Source organism: Podarcis gaigeae (assembly GCF_964106915.1).
Source record: "Podarcis gaigeae genome assembly, chromosome: 2".
Taxonomy (NCBI): Eukaryota; Metazoa; Chordata; class Lepidosauria; order Squamata; family Lacertidae; genus Podarcis; species Podarcis gaigeae.
In genome coordinates, this window is record NC_139679.1 from 68,072,163 (window position 1) to 68,087,752 (window position 15,590).

A 15,590-nucleotide genomic window follows, 5' to 3' on the forward strand; every position below is an offset into this window, starting at 1 on the left:
AATGCACAGCAGGTTTCTACCCGCTCAATAAAAAAACTGATCAGGGAACTCTTTTTTTTAATACGATTTGATTTCTCTATATACTACAGTATAAAAGAACAGCAAAGCTGAAGCCATATATATTTCTGCGGGTGTCTTAAAAAACTAGATGCAACATTTTCCTACTGACTTTTGAGTAAAGTTGAAAAGTTTAACTGAGAATGTTTTATACACTAGGTAGATTTTCCAACCAAAAGAAGCAGTAATGCTCAATTTTCATATACTATAGTCTCTGATCAGAAAATAGAGATATAATTGCATTCATTTTGCTGTCACCATAACCTCTTCAAAATCCTTGAACAACTCTTCAGATGACAAGCTTTTAGATGCATATTAGCATTTTTTCAATTTAAAATTCTCTACAATATACGATAAAATAGTTGTCATACTGCAGTAGCTACTTATGACATACATGATGTCCTAAATTTAAAAATGAGATGAGAGTGTGTTTGTGCATTTTGCACCCCCAGTAAACATTTATCGTTCCTTAAAACCATTGCACAGCTTCTCCTTCAGAATGCACTTTTCAATTATTTTTTTCACACATGCAGCCAGGTGCATTATATAATTGATGGCTTCTGAATCAATACATTTGAAACTATTTCTGAAGAGATCACTGGCTACAGGCTTTGTCCTTTTCTGTGCTGCTTGACCAAAGCACTAAATAATTTAAAAGGCTATGAAGGGAATGCACACGATACCCATATGGAATCAGGCCATGCTGTTTTAGCTGAGCCACTTAGATTGTCAGTAAGCCTTGCCTGCCTTGTAAAAGATTAAAACTCTAGAGTAGGGGGAAGAGCTGCTTGTCAGATTTGACTCCCTCACCACCACCCAGTTTACAGTAAACTAAAACATCTTGTTCAGGCACCACAACTTCAAAAAAAGTAAAATTGTTTTGGTGAAATCAAAGTCAGCAATGTTAGGCTTAAACAACAGTTGTAGTAATATTACTTTAACATGTACTTGCACACTCATTTTTAACCATTGTCATTGAAGTAATTATTCCTTCTCTGTTAGCATCAATTCTGAAACAAAAGATCATTTTGCTTCAAGTCTGAGCAATGATACAGGCTGCAGTCCATTTTCTATTTAATATTGGAGCAGTTAAATTCACGTGAGTAGAACTCTTCATGGGAAAGTTGCTTGTAGACCACTGCTTTAATATAATTATGCAGAAATCTTAAGCTCTCACTCTTAAGGAATAAATAAGTAACTTATAGTAAACGACAGTGCAAATAAAATAAAATAAAAATAGCCATGGTTTTCCATGTAGTTTATTACTGGAGTACATTCGGTAAGTGCTGTTATAATTTAGAGCTATTCGGTGTTTGTGATTTCTTTCTTTTGAAACAAGCAATTGCCTATACAAGGGTTTTGCTTTTTTTTTGCTTTCTTAAACAATATTTCTACATAATAAAACCTTTTTCGTGGCTGACACTTTTAGGTTAGGAATGCAGATGTTGCACAAAAACTCCTTTGTCAGATAATTCTAAGCTTTTACTCTAAAGAGGATCATAGCTTCTATATTCAGATTAGTCTTTAATAAAACACACAATAATAATCATTTTAAAAAAATCAGTTCCCATTCAGCTACCATAGCTAATAGTGTCATTGCTTCAAATGAAAATCAGCCCCTAAAAGTCTTCTATAAGTTACTGCAACAGACCTTGCAAGGTGCTTGAATTGCGGTAAGCAGAAAATTGTTCTCACCTCCATGTCATTACGCTCCCAGTGAACCAGCCCCCGAGCGTGTTTGTGTTCGGGATCTAATATATTGCCTTTCAATCAGAGCTGAGAGCCACTGAACACATAGACAGAACATGACGAGCAGGTCAGGAAAGCAATAAAGATTTTACAGAGCTGTCCAAGGTGCTAAATTTACTCAATAATGGGTTTGGCACCATAGTGTTAACCTCTCATTTACTACCAGTTTGAGAGACTAAATTGAAGTAGCTGACTTCATTTACCTTGAAATGTATATTTTATGACATTATGTAAGTAGATTGAAAGGGCACTGCAGCTTTAACAATTTAAGGGCTAAAGCATGTTTAAGATGAAGCCTGGCTATTTATTGTATATTGCACTTAAAGTCTATGGAATATTAAAATGCACTGATTAAATTTGTAAATGGTATTATAAGAAAGATAGCTAATATAAAAAGATCTATGCCTTTGGAAATCGAAGCGCTCTTGCGCCACTGAAAGTGTGCACTGACAGAGAGGCAAAGTTACATAGAAAACATTTTTTCAAACCCATAACCCTTGTCCTTAAACATACATTGGTGCAATTCAACTAAATTATGCTGTTTAATACTATAGTCTTGGATGAAAAAATCAAGACAGTAAAGTGCATTAAAAATGTTAAGAAAGTATATTTCATTTTCAAAAGCCATTCAACCATTTTTTTCACTGAAAAATCCTATGACACAGGATGTGATTCTGAGTGATGGTTTTCCATTTCTCTCCTAGTCAAGTCCACAGGACTAAGGAACCTGTCTATGTCCTTTTTAATTTAGTACTTCTGGGTTTAAAATTATCTATGCTATAATTCTTTACATACTTATCAGGGGATAGGTTCTAATGAACACAGCATAACTGACATTTGAATGGCCATGTATAGGGTTATGCTGTTTGTCTTCGTGACAAATAATTAAGACTGGAATTATGTAACAGTTTTTTAAAGAAATGTGATACAGGCATCATCCCATAGTGTCTACACTCATTTCTTTTGTCTCACTGCTCAGATTTCACGAAATGTTGAAGTGCTAGGGGAAAAACCCTGTAAAATCTGGACAGAGATGAAAGTGGGATAAATGTGCCACTTCAATGGTTTGCAAAATCTGTTTGAGCAGATGGTCAGGAGACTCAAGAGTGTAAGCCATTTTGTTCTCACTTTACGATGGTGGGCTATCAGGGTTTCCCCCCTGCACTTGGGGGGAAAGAAGGTGGGTTAGCTCTGTGGGGTGCGGTTCCATTGGAAGACTTTCTCTGAAGTAGCCCCACATCAATGGACTGACCTTCCCTCTTAGGTGTGTCTCATCTCAACATTTTTTTTCCTTTTTGTTGGAAGATGAAGACACACCTCTTTGTCCAGGTTTGGGGAAAGGGGTGAGGTACACTGAGTATGGTTTGTTTTTGCCACTGCTTAGTGATCTTATTGTTCTCTGATTTTATTGTGAATTATATTGTTGTTGCTGCATTTTGCTTGTTTTATATTGTTAATTTTGGTTCTAATGTGTACGTATTTGCTGCCCAGGGACCTTTGTGCAAAGGGCAGATTATAATGTTCCTGATGAATGAATAAAACTATTAGCCCTCCTCAGAGAGTAAGAGGACCACAGGTCACAGGCAGTGCTGGAGCTGCTTTCATGTTATTACCTGCAGGGGCCACATTTCTCAGTAAACTTAACCAGCAACAAGGAAAATTCCACAGAAAGGAAAAGGCTTTTGGCATGGAGTTTATTTACTGAGATTGTTCATAAATTGGTTATAGGCCCAAGCTGTCAGTTAATGAACCATAGTTCCCCAGAACCAGCAAGGGTAGAAACACAATGTTGAGAGCAAGAAGAGGCACAATATGTGGCTGAGGATTTCCTCTTGGTGCTGGGTATTTATTTCGGTGTTCAGCGTGCCCTCTTTGAAAGAATATTGAAGAGACTCTAGATTGCTATATTTATAGTAGCACTGTTGTGTTTATAAATGTTTGGATTACAGGTTATTATTATTCCTTTCACCAAGGAGCAATCAGAGACATTTGTAACCCACCCAAACAGACACACTTACAGAAAAATAACGCAACTTGAAGGGGCTGAAGTGCCCTCACCATCATGGCAACCCCAAAGGGGTAACCTTCCTTTTCGTGTTGTTCCCTCTGGGTGTTGCCTCCCATTTGGATCTGTCCACAGTGCCTCAGCAGGACTAACTTTGTAGCTCTCTAGTCAGATGCTAACTATCAGCTAGAGCTGCTTCCACCCAATTCCTTCATGGTTCTGCCCCAACACCATCAAGGGCTGGTTGGGATACTGAGGAGACTTTAGAGTTAAATTCATAGAACCCCCGTCCCCCACCTACCTAAGGGTTTCTATAGCAATAGCTAAAGTGTATTTGTTTGGCTTTTGATGTGGATTGCACCACAGAGGAATCCATTAAAGCATGAAACTTGCTTTAAAATGAATTATAATCTCCTATATAAGTGCCCAGTGCTTTGTTGGCTGAGCCATTTCCCTGAGAATGAAAACCATTTGCCATATATGGTTCACTGGGGTTAAGCTTCATCATGATAACTATATGTTGTGCTCCTTCTTGGGGAAAATGCTACAATATTCTCATTGATCTCTGGTTTCATATGTTAAAATGGGTAGAAAGTAATTGTGCATGTGGACCCTGAATTTACCTGATGCCAAGAAATTTCAAGGAATTAGTTACAGGTAGCATGTTTTTTCTTCCTTTTCATGAAAGAGCTGCCACTATATATAAAGCTTATCACTCACCTAAAGCACTAGTATACTTATAGCGATTCTCTAGCAAATCATGAGTATTTATAATGGGTTGTCTAGATATCATATCATCTTCTAATGCTCTATTAGCTCAGCACTGTGACAAAGATAAGAAATTGAGAGAAATCATTCATCTTGTAGAAGAGCTTAATGAAGATGATGTCATTCAAAGTTTCCATGCTTCCATCTTTAGCTGATGGACTCTGACTCCTAGTTTCTTGTTTCATGGGTGCGGCAAACAAATGCACAGTTATATTCTAAATATAGCCTCTGGAGGGTGGTTTCTTTCTTTTTTTGGCAGGGGAGAGAGCTTTGGAAATTTTAATTTAAAAGCATAATAATACTTAGACTGCCAACCCATACACATTTATGTGTAAATCAGTTTCATAGAACTCATTAGTGGGATTAACACAAGTAAAAAGATGGCAAGGATTAGGCTGCAAAATTTTAACTCCTTTTACATATTAAGACATGAATATGTTTGTTCCACATCAGTGTTTTTCCTTGTTAGGGCTGGGTAAGCATTCTTTTTCAGGGAACGTTCAAAATCAATATACCAACTCAAATTAAATTTTCAAATATTTTAAAATAGACTTTAAAATTATATCCTTTTGAATAAAGGGCATGGGCTCACCCACTATATTCATAAAGGAATGGACACTCTTCTTCTTCCATGGCAGGAAATGAGTGAATCACCAGCATTACCCTCTCACTGTGCCCCTCCTTTGAAGTAAATGATGGTCTTGGATGCTGGTGCCCATGGAAGAACAGTTCACATGCACAGTCTGAAATATTTGCATAATATGGATGAAAATCTCATACAGTGGTGACTGGTCTAATAGGAAGCATCTCCATTCTCTTCATCACTGTGGGCCTAACTCAAGGTTTCTCAAACTCAGGTTTCCATTTGTTTTTGGACTACAACTCCCATCATCCCTAGCTAGCAGAACCAGTAGTCAGGGATGGTGGGAACTGTAGTCCAAAAACAGCTGGAGACCCAAGTTTGGGAAACCTTGGCCAAACTACTTGTTATGGTAATATGATTAGCAAACAGGCAGAAGGTGTTTTTTAAAATTAAAAATGCAGGGTTGCGGAAATGTGCCATTTGAGGAAGAAAATGTTTAGTCAGCAGTAGTGAAATGGAACATGAAAGAATGAACAAATATTTCCATCATGAAGGAAATAAAAACCCAACAAACAGTAAAATTTGACGAAAACATATTCATGACCCATAACTGAATGTGAGGGGACAGAATTAAAAGAACAAAACAAAAAACAAGATAATATTCCCTAGTTGCTAAACAGTGAAGCGCCTGATATCACATTGCCATTGTTTGTTTGTTTGTTTGTTTGTTTGTTTGTTTGTTTAAAACAATTCTATACTGATCGTCATTAAAAATTCCAGGGTGGGGCAGAACAATGGTAATACAGTTCTGAAAAAAATCAATATATTAAAAACAATAAAAAATATCAACAGTAACCCAGATAGCTAGTTAGGTCTTTAGCAAGCACTCAAAAAACATAAACCTTTGTGCTTTGCCATAAAGCTGGGTGCCACAAAAGGAAAAAATTGTCACCCCATGTTGTCTCAATATGAATTTCAGACTGGATATAATCTTGAATATTAACTATTGCCCCATAGATTGACCATTGGATTTATTTATTTATTAGATCTGGCTGCTAAGGTAGTTTAGGTAAAAGGACAGAATTCAGATTTGGGATAGTTATCTAGAATGATTTACTGGGAGCCAAAGTTCGTTCAGCAAACTGAATTCCGAGTTTGCTAGGTACTTAAGCTTCCTTCTTCTTCCTATTATGTAGCCTCTTCTTCCATGTTATTTGCAAACAGACTTTTTTTCCCTAAAAGCAAATAACATTGAAATGAGCACTAAATTTGCACTACATTCTGCAATATTTCCAGAAGTGGCATTAATGTCATGTGAAAGCTTAAAGATTAAGTGGAAATTAAAAGTCAGGGAAACATCAGGAAAATGAAATAAATGGCTGTGTGAATGCTCCCATTTGGGCATTAGTATGTGACCCCACAGCTGAGTAAGCTAGCCTGTTGCCAAGTGAAGGTAAAATAATAATATTGAGCTAGCTTGGTTTTTCCTCCCTTCACCCATCAAGTATAAAGATGTATTCTAGTATGCAAGACTCACTTAACGAAGGAGGACTAAGGTCTCTCCAAGCTGTAATGGTCTCCACAGCCTTCATCCAAACTGAAGATCACAGCCTATGCCTAAGGCACTAACAAAAACACTCCGGCATGACCTTGCCACCTGCTCCACATTGAACCAAGCTTATAAATAAAATATAGTAAGCATATATGAGACAGCAAAATCTCTGAAGGGTAAATGCATGCAGGCATCAAGCCATGAATATATTGTGAATCAATGAGAAAGATCTCTCTTGATCACAAAGGTGATAATGCTATAGCAGAGGGGAGAAAAATCTCATGCACAGAGTTTTATGCTGTAAATGCTGAACAGTAATAGGATTTAAGTCCACTGCGTCTTCCAAAACGTTTTGCTTTGGCAAAGGCAGTCTTTGAAGCATAAGAAAAAGGGCCAGGAGCAAGCAGCTCTTTCCCATGCATCATTTATACTTTCAGCAAGATGGCAATCAGTGCTGGGGAATCAGAGCTGTTCCAGTAGGTAAGGATGTCTAGCCTAGTCTCAGCATCCCTGACAATTGCAGTGTATTGGAGATGCCCTAACATTGCAGTTTTTCTCTGTTGACTCCCTCCCTCACACTATCTGCATCAAAGTTGGGGGTGGATCAGGCCAGCAGTCCCTGATTTTGGAGCATAAGTACCTTGCATAACAAACCATAGGAGGGTTAGATAGGTATATACATATAGTCCCTTTTGCTGCCTTGGACACTCAAGTTGCAGGAAGGATGGAAGGAAGGAAGACTTCACTGCCTACAGGTGGCGCTTGAATTTAACTGGGCTGAATACAAATAGTTCTAAATCAACTTATTTGAACAGGGCTGTCTAATATATACCAGCTCTTTCTGCATTAACCCATAACCCCTTTTTGGGTTAAAAACTACAATAAAAATAGAATGTAGATTAAACAGTTTTTTTTTTAACCCATCAAGAATATCTTCTGGGATATAAATCTCAGATAAGAAAAGAGACTTGTTAGATTCTGCAAAATGGCTGGTTTTTAATGGGACGAAAGAAAGTGGCAAAGTAAAGAGGCTGTGATAGGATGACCTCTGGTGATATTTGGCTACATATTGTCCAGACTGAATGAAGCAAAGACTGAAATAATGTTGGGAGGTTTTCATATTAGAGTGTTAAAAAAACCTGCTATGTCATAACCCCTACAAACGAGTACATTCGCTTACATTTTATCATAGGCATAATTTTTTAAAAAGTCTCTAGGAAGGGGCATTCTCATTACAATAAAGGACCACTTTAGACCCAATTGAAATGAAAAGAAAGAGCACAGCTTACATCTAGATACCAAGTGGTAATTTCTAGGGAAGCATAAAATGCCAAATGTGTAACAATTATGTTTTATAACTCTGTGTTCAAAGGACTTAATAGTATTTTATTGCACAGAGAGGCTTCAGCTCAAGCAGACCTATTTTACTGGAGTGCTCCCTGCCTTATGTTGTTAAAGCACTTCATCAACTTTCTTTCTTATTATCAGCAGGAGAACAACAAGATTAATTTCTGAACAATCTAAGTGGCCCTAAAAATCTGGCAGTAACTAATTTCACGAAGCAGATGTCTAAGCTAAACCGATAAACAACATTTCCTCAAAAATATCGGGGGCATAAGGTACTTGATATTAGCCCCTCCAGCATTCTGATAACTATCACTACATTTAATATTATTGTTCTGCCTGGCCTCAGTGATGACAGATACCACCATTCTTCCTAAGCATATATTAATAACATTTAGGGGTAGAGGAGGGGAGTGTGGAGGGCCTGTATTGTTTATTTTATCCTCAACACTGGTCACAAAAACATTGACAATATTTTCATTGCTACTTGCTCTTCATTTTTAAATGAATAAATAAAAACAAACAGCTGGGGAAAAATTTGATCAGCTACCAGGCACAGTTTAAGATTCCCTGGGCAATATACAAGACCGTCAGGGTGGAAAATCAAAACTGTGACATACTGAAATGTGTTTCTTTAAGCAAACAAAAACAAATTGCATTGCACACTCATATTGTATGAGCCAGATCTATCCCATACAAGTGTATCACCTACAGTATCTTAATCCATCAGCTACAAATCATGAATATGGTTACCGCCTAGGCAAAGGCAGAGTGCATAGATCTTTGTTCTAAAAGGCAGTCTTGAGTTTTCTTGCAGAGGTACTCAGAGGATGTTACTGTCTAAACGATTTACATCATTGTAAGCAAAATGATTGACTTTTAAAACAGAAAAAGAGTAGGGGGGGAGCTGGTTATTGCCTTAATGAAAAAAAAATCAATGGAAGTAAAATGAAGACATGAGATTTTGTCTGAGTTGCCATTAATACTACTGAAGAGCTATGGATATTAGAAGGTCAACAAATAAATTAGTCCAAGTGGTAAGAAATGAATGATTTGAGTTCAAATCATATTGAGTGCAAATTATTCACTGCCTATTACACCAGGTAATTTTTACCCATGGTGCCTCAATTATTGTTCCATAAGCAGTAGGGACGCGGGTAGCACTGCGGGTTAAACCACAGAGCCTAGGACTTGCTGATCAGAAGGTTGGCGGTTCGAATCCCTGTGATGGAGTGAGCTCCTGTTGCTCAGTCCCTGCTCCTGCCAACCTAGCAGTTCGAAAGCACGAAGTGCAAGTAGATAAATAGGTACTGCTCCAGCGGGAAGGTAAACGGCGTTTCCATGCACTGCTCTGGTTCTCCAGAAGCAGCTTTGTCATGCTGGCCACATGACCTGGAAGCTGTATGCCAGCTCCCTTGGCCAATAAAGTGAGATGAGCGCTACAACCCCAGAGTCGGTCATGACTGGACCTAATGGTCAGGGGTGCCTTTACCTTAAGCAGTAGAACAGTTTTAAGAGCTGCAAGTTCCACTGAGCAACCTCCAAGTAGCTGGGCTGGGATAGCTGAGTTCATAGCGATGGATCACAAAGTGTGGCCCTCCATAGGAACCCTTACGAAAGAAACAGGACTGCATTCATTTGACCAAACTGGTTCAGCTTTCATGTGTCAGACATTAAAAACAGACCCTGTGTTTCGTAGGAAGGAATTAGGACCGTTGCCATATACTCTTTCCTCCACGTTATTATGACATCAAAATGGTAACCATGAAGATCTCTTTATGCTCAGCTTAGTGAACTGTGCAATAGCTGTGTTTCATTTGGGAAAGCAACATACAGTATCTCTTGGGATTTCAGGCTTAAGCAGGCAACAATGAAGCTATATGTGGCTATCCTAAAGCGCCAACATTAAGGGATTTCAAAACATCAATCTCACTAAACAAATGACAAGATGGAGCCTGTAGAAACCCTTTAGGTTTGGGTATACTTATCTCAAGAAACCTCTGTTGACGTTGACAATTCCAGAATAACTAATTAATAGACACTAGAAGAATGCAGTAGTTTTGAGAAAAGGATGCTAGTTCAGGGACAGTGGCAGGATGTCACTAAAGCACAGGTTGGGATCCTCTAGCTCACAAGCCAAATTTGCCCCGTTAGGCATCTCCATTTGGCCCACCAGGTCATTTCAGCCAAGCTGTGACCACCTGCCCTGCATCTGATGTTGTACACGGTGCCAGGTGTGGGGCCAGTAAGGATGGGGTTTGGCTATAAGGAGCTATGCAGGAACTTCCAATTGCAGCACTTCCAAAACACCTGACAACCAGCTGGTTGTCAGGCATTTGCACTTCGACAAATGTGAGGCACAGGGCATCATTATTACATCAGATGATTGAGCAGTGGGTGATCCCATCCACCTGTCATGGGTGGGGGAAGGTAAAGATGTGACCTGCTGGGCCAAAACAGTTCCCCAGCCCTGCCCTAAAGGGTGACTTCTAAGAATGAAGGATACCAGTAGCTAAAACATTTGAAACAATCATATCTGGTTTACTGAGGCTTGAATCGATTATTAGAGATGGGAAAAATTGACCAATCTCAATTTGAATTGGGCTAGGTCTTTCCCAACTTTTTGATAGAATTCTTGGGAAATGCTTTCTTTCCCATCCTTACATCTTATGTCACCTAAACTAATCTTATACATTGACCTTTATACATAAAAGACTCAAGATGCAAGTCCCTGGATAATATGTCAAAATGAATATTAGCCACCTTTGCATATTGCTTATGAGAAAGATAATAAATGTTTGGTGTGAAATAATAATAATAATAATAATAATAATAATAATAATAATAATAATAATATATTATTTATACCCCGCCCATCTGGCTGGGTTTCCCCAGCCACTCTGGGCGGCTTGCAACAAAACACTAAAATACAATAACCTATTAAACATTAAAAGCTTCCCTAAACATGGATGCCTTCAGATGTTTTCTAAAAGTTTGGTAGTTATTTTTCTCTTTGACATCTGGTGGGAGGGCGTTCCACAGGGAGAGCACCACTACTGAGAAGGCCCTCTGCCTGGTTCCCTGTACTTGGCTTCTCACAGCAAAGGAACCGCCAGAAGGCCTTCAGCGCTGGACCTCAGTGTCCGGGCAGAACTAGCTTGGGATCTATGAGCTCCCTCACCTCAGTAACCCTTTCCCAAAAATAACCCTTTTCATTGGTTTTCTACTGGTTCATATGATTTTTGTGCACCCACTGACAGTGCTGAGTGAATGTGCATCATCAAATCGACTTCTAGGAACTGTAGTTTGGTTTCACCAGCCTTTATCCATTGTACAGCATCTGTTATAGTGAAAAACCATCTAGGAATTTACACCCCCTTCCCACAAACCAACCAGTAATGAAAGAGGGTTTTAGATCTAGATGGGGAAGGGGACAAGAAACAAGAGGATCATCTGACCTAAACAGAGATGATATGAAACAAAAGGCTGCTTGGTTGGGTTATCCAGTCAATGAAAGTCAAGTCTCACTAAAAGTAATGCTTTGTAAGTGCATGTCTGTGCATGAACCTACAAGGTAGTTGACTTTGGGCGTATGGTGTATTCTAAGTATACCCAGAATCTTATTTGGCATTCTGAGCTGGGGAAGATCTTCGCAGAGAAATGGCACTCTGTTTGTAATACAGCCAAGCACTAGGGACCAAACCAATTCATATTCCAAACCAGGTAATTACAATATTCAGAAATATCACTATAAACAAACTGGTTCTCAGTTGCTGAAATATGCGTCTGAGTGAAAATACTATTTGTCGAACACACATGAGAAGGGAAAACTTTCTCCTACATACACCAACACAGTCAACTGGACTTGGCATATCACAGTACAATATGAAGTTATCACTTCAGACACAAGTTTCAAGGAAGTGCCATTTTCCTGCCTCCCACCTTCTGTGTGTCGTAAAAAAAGACATTTTTTTGTGACTTTCAGTCAAGATCTGAAAAACAAAAGGTGTGCGTGTCATTTAGACTTTTTTTGCTTTGGGTGCAAAATGTCTAAGGCCAATGTTCGCACATACAACACAGGCTGCCCTTTTGTCAATAGCAGTCAGTGGGGTGGCATGGGCAGGGCAGAGATGCTCACCTGGCACATCACTGCCAATCAAGGAAGAGGTCAGAGTGTAGTAATTGCTGCTAAACCTGAAACACAGCTATGCCCTCTTCTGATCTAGACTGGATTGGCTTGGAAGCATGAGAAGCGGGAAGGAGGGAGTTGGCTATTCTCACTACTTTCTTGAAGAAAATATGATCCACAAAGGTATTATTTGCCACCCAAAAGAAGCTGCTATTTGTGCTCATACCCATGCCACAAATCCAGTCTGGATGCAGAGGGGAGCACATAGCTGCTGTTAAATATATTGTGTAGTTTGACCCAGATATCAGGAAGAATGCACAATGAAGGTAACAGTTCATCCACATGAATGTGGGGTTTATTTGAGGGGGGTGTACCAAGAGCAGTTTTAGGGGGGAAATTTAATCAGGAAGGGAAAGGTTTAAATCATGATATCTACCTGCATGAATCTAGATTCTACAACTATGCACTTAAAGTTATCGTGCAGTTAGAGCTTTGAGCTACCATAATAGTTTCTTTAAACTGAATAGTCAATTAATAAGTTCAAGGCAATACTAAATTGGACTTGGCTGATGTGTCACTAATCCCAAGGGGATTTAAATAATTTTTAAAAGAAGCATATTAGGTACTTTTTGGCACACTCACACTAGCCTAACAGGATTTGGATTAATGCACCACAAGTGAGAATCATTGAAAATTGAATTATTCAGGGAAAAAATTGTTCCTCTACAACAATGCAGAACTGTGAAAATCAACCATAAGAAACAGAGAGCATACCTAATGGTGTAAAGCAGGGATCACTCCTTATTATTAGCCATGCAGACAGAGGCTGATGAAAACTGGAGTCCAACAATACACAGAGGGCTAGAGGCTCCACATCCCTATTCTAATGAAACCCAGCAACTGGCTTATCTCAGAGGTCTTCTGAAGCACTGTGTAACCCTTTCTGACCATCACTTTCCACAACAAGAAATGTCATTCTAACCTATTATTTTGCCCAATGTTAGACACAAATTGTGTATCAAAAGAGCTGTATCTCCTGAAAAGCTTTTAGACCCCACACCTGAAATAGCAAAAGAGTGAAGCAGTCACTAATAAACTTCACTTGTTAAAGGGAAGGCTAAAACAACACAAAAATAAATAAAGACGTTTACATATAATGCACTCGAACAACATTTCCTTCTCCACAATGTGACAAGCAGTTCACAAGAACCAATATACTTGGATGTCCCAGCATCTGAAACAATTTTTCAAGTATATCCAACTAGGTGCCAACCTGTAACATCCCTTTGCATTGAGCTGGAAACTAGAAATTTCATTTACTCTTTCCTACTGCTACTCAGCTGGTGCTCCTTATTGATATTTGCAGAGGACTAAAACGACAAATGCAGTATCTAAATTGCCTTATTCCCCACACATGGAAATTCCAAAACAATATTAATGTAATTAGAATAGATTGTGCAGCCTGCAGTGACTCTTGCTTGCATTTGTCACTCTGCTTCATCTGTGATAAATCACTAAGAGTGCACTGTATCCGAGGAGGGAATTTTAGGTCTCATTTCGCCAATGAACAACAGAGTGCCGCCACGTGACTGGAGTCTGAATTTCAGTTCTAGCTGGCGCACAGTTGAGCCGAATAGCATTTGGCACAATGCAGAGAAGAAGCGAGTCACTAAATGGCTGATTTACTAAATTATTATTGGATGAGCCTTTGCAGTTCCAACGGAAAGTGCGTCTCTTCATGGTGTGTTCAAATTGTTCTGTGTTTAAATATTCAGCATGAGGCTAATGTGAACTGATGAAGTGAGACTACAAACATTCACTTTCAATATAGGCAGAGAGACAGAGATGCAACATATCATGTGGCCTGCAGAGGTGAAAATGATTTATATTTAAGGATGCTGCTGCTTGCTTCTAGTACTTTAAGGTGCTCTTAATTAGCTTGGTGTTGGAATAAGCAAATTTAGGATACAGGGAAGGACACACATACACACAAGAGAGAGAGAGAGAGAGAGAGAGAGAGAGAGAGAGAGAGAGATATTCAACTAGGCTTCTTTAAAGCTACAGAATTCCAGTAAGATCTGCTTCAAAGTCCATTTTTAGCCAAAGATTTTCTGCCTGAATTTTTCTCATGCAAAAAAAAAAAAAAAGACTCTCCTTTCAAGAAAATCCAAAGGTGCAGTCAACAAACATGTTTGAAATATAACTCTGGTTTGTAATTATATGACTTATGCAAGGGGGGAGAGATAATTTCTTTACTGCCACCTGCTGGAGCTGGCAATAACCCTTTGTCACACTAAAAGAACAAGCATCCTCACTTTAGAGGACAGATACAGCAAACATTTAAAATACTGTGATCCGAGATACTTACAGTAGATTAGAATTTTTTATTGGTACTGTGTTGCCATAACAACATAAACGCAGCAGATGACTTAAGCTAAGCTTGCAAAGCAAAAGGCTGCTCATCTGGCAGTTAAAATGAATACAGTTCACTTCACAAGTTCCCCATATGGACCCTTAGTGTATGGTAATGAGGATACCATATGGTGAGAAAAGAAATGCAGAGAGAACAATTGTGCTCCACTGGATGGGTGAACTGGGTAGGAAGTTATGAGAAAACACAGGAGAGAGATTTGTCTGTGTGCTCTCTAGCTCAAGGGTTCTTTCAGAAGGGGATTCCTCTAGTCTTCCCTTAATCCACTTCTTAATGCGTACATGTACGGATGTGACAAAGAAGCATATTGAACATTTTGCGACATCATTCATCATAAACTGTCAGCGGTGTTTACAAATCAGCCCCGGATGATCTTATACATCAGTAATTCTTAAAAGGTAACCGTGATAAGGTTTAAGACAAAGTGCAGGGAAATTTAAGCACTTCTGACAAGCAGAAACATTAGTGGTAATCATTTTAGAAATGCTTGCATCTTTTCTGCATGCATGTTTGGCTGTAAATAATGCTGGAATGTATAACAGCTCTTCAAAAAGTAGGTGGGAAAGCGAAACAAATAATATTTCTCTCTCTCTCTCTCCCTCTCCAAAAGATAAAACAAGTAATTGATTAGAATCACAAAGAAGAATTTGTCACAAACACAACCACATCTGCACCGTACAGAATGTAGGACTAACCAGATCCTCAACCTGGTAAGACAGCTTGCTTAAGGCTGCAAAGTCAATTTTGTACTACACATGCTTCATAAAAGATGAATATAAATGCATTAGTTAGACACGGTGAGCTAAATTAGAAGGTCAGGCAGGGCTGGAAGGCCTGAAAAATCACACAACCAATGACTGTAATTACTCTTTTTTTAAGTCTATTAAGTGGTGTTGTTCTATCAAGGCTCAGGGGTATAAGACATGAAGTACAAGATAAAGTAATGTGTATTTATTACTCCCACAGGATCAA

General features: G+C 38.8%; 1 protein-coding gene across 8 annotated transcripts in view; it reads right to left on the reverse strand.

Moving 5' to 3' along the window:
- EBF1 (EBF transcription factor 1) overlaps positions 1-15,590 on the reverse strand; it is a 378,896-nt gene that overhangs the window by 23,076 nt on the left and 340,230 nt on the right. The window lies entirely within an intron of this gene.